Genomic DNA, 1,397 nt, shown 5'->3' with positions numbered 1-1,397 from the left:
AAAAAAAAGTAAAAATATGAGATAGATAACCTCAATTATGTTGATACTTTATTATACCTTACTCTGCTGATTGACTAGCTTATTTGTGTATGTATGTGTATTATTTTTTTCAATCCATGGGTGTAGAGAGCCAATTGTATGCATTTCTCTATTCCATTTTATATAAGAGACTTGACTATCCCCAGATTTTGGTATCTGTGGGTGGTCCTGGAACCAATCCCCCAATGCGTACAGACAACTGAAGTTTTGGGGAAGTCAAAAGTTATATGCGGATTTTCAATGGTGCAGGGGATCGGCACCCCTAACCCCCACTTTTTTAAAGGATCAACTGTATATATTTATCTGGTGACTTCAGTATTTTGCTAAATACTTTGTTTATTATTTTGCTAAAGTTGCTGGATTCTTACAAGTAACCACAAAACAATTATGAGTACACACTCCCAATGAGATAGCATGTAGATTGCATAATAAAATGTAATTACCTTCCTCCTCTACTCACATTTGGTGGTGTATTACTGTGAAGCACTGATATAAGCTGCTCTTAAAATGTTTTATTATGTCCTCAACTTATTTTCCTAAACTCTAGCCTACTGGCCTTATAGATAATAGTACCCAGCGGCATGCTTTTCCTGACAGTATCTTCTGAAACCATTATTAAAAGTTTCACTGAAATGTTTGAACTGTGTCTTTGGTAATAAGGATATGTTCCCAGTAGATACAAACTTAATATTTAGAAATCATGTAGCATCCTTACCCAAAAACTTTTAAAAGTGTGATAGGTACCCCTCAATATAAAATGAAACAGGATCCCCAGTGGCATTCTCTCTGTACAAACTAAGACAGAGCAAGCACAAATACCAGATCTTTTTTTCCATCTTGAGCACCAAACCTGCAGTAATCACATCAGCTAAGCAAAAATTTTCCCCCTTGACTTATTTTATAATTACATATACATAACATATATATATATGTATATGTATATACAATTAAGTATATATAATTAAATAATATGAATGGATACATAATGATGATTCGTCAGAATAATTCTATTCACTTACTTAAAACCAATGAGCCTAAGGAGTAAAGATTGCCTTATAAATGGTTCTAGTTTAGCCAAAGGAGGAGACCACAAACAAATTGTTTTAAAAGATGGGATATTTCTTTTTAATTTTATTTTATTAGCTTTGAGTATATAGTACATTAGTTAGACATTTATGTAGTTTATAAAATGATCCCCCTAGCTCTTCTTTCTCTCTGGCTCTAAGGTGGGATATTTTTGATGGGCTTCACTCTCTTTTCATTTTAATATCCAGCACTCCTCACACATTTAGTTTTCTTTAGATAATAGCATGGGCCATTGTCCATTTATTCATTTAGTCATCTATTACTCCATTAAT

The sequence above is a fragment of the Pteropus vampyrus genome, unplaced genomic scaffold (assembly GCF_000151845.1).
Source record: "Pteropus vampyrus isolate Shadow unplaced genomic scaffold, Pvam_2.0 Scaffold31, whole genome shotgun sequence".
NCBI classification, from domain to species: domain Eukaryota; kingdom Metazoa; phylum Chordata; class Mammalia; order Chiroptera; family Pteropodidae; genus Pteropus; species Pteropus vampyrus.
The sequence above is the reverse complement of the archived record's forward strand: the minus strand, read 5'-3'. Positions refer to the sequence as shown.